Genomic DNA, 539 nt, shown 5'->3' with positions numbered 1-539 from the left:
GGGAAAGAGAGAAAGAAGGGGAAAGGAAAGACAGAAGCGTGTTAAGCTTGTCTGGTAGTTAACTAGTCTTGAATGAAGACTTTTGAAATGCTTTAAAAAAAAAAAAAAAAAAAAAAAATATCCCTAAACTTTCTCCTTTCAGCTACCAGCTAAAGATAAAATGAAACAGAAAGGTTGGTTAGCCGATAACATTTTACCAAAGCCTTTTAGAGATTTTCAATTCTTATTTTTGCTGGCTATTAATTTCCAATCCCCCCCCTCCTTTTTTTTGCTGTCTATTTAAAAAAAAAAAAAAAAAAAAAAAATATCCCTAAACTTTCTCCTTTCAGCTACCAGCTAAAGATAAAATGAAACAGAAAGGTTGGTTAGCCGATAACATTTTACCAAAGCCTTTTAGAGATTTTCAATTCTTATTTTTGCTGGCTATTAATTTCCAATCCCCCCCCTCCTTTTTTTTGCTGTCTATTCTACTTCTTTTGTCTTGGAGCTGGCACCTGTCCCAGAGACAGCATTTTACTGCCCCCCCCCCCCCCCCCCCT

At 36.2% G+C, this 539-nt stretch overlaps 1 protein-coding gene across 1 annotated transcript in view; it reads right to left on the bottom strand.

The window, feature by feature from the left end:
- LOC106722702 overlaps positions 1 to 539 on the bottom strand; it is a 173,182-nt gene that overhangs the window by 145,981 nt on the left and 26,662 nt on the right. The gene's annotated exons all lie outside the window — the stretch shown is intronic.

The sequence above is a fragment of the Alligator sinensis genome, unplaced genomic scaffold, assembly GCF_000455745.1.
Source record: "Alligator sinensis unplaced genomic scaffold, ASM45574v1 scaffold91_1, whole genome shotgun sequence".
Lineage (NCBI taxonomy): Eukaryota > Metazoa > Chordata > Crocodylia > Alligatoridae > Alligator > Alligator sinensis.
The sequence above is the reverse complement of the archived record's forward strand: the minus strand, read 5'-3'. Positions and strand labels throughout refer to the sequence as shown.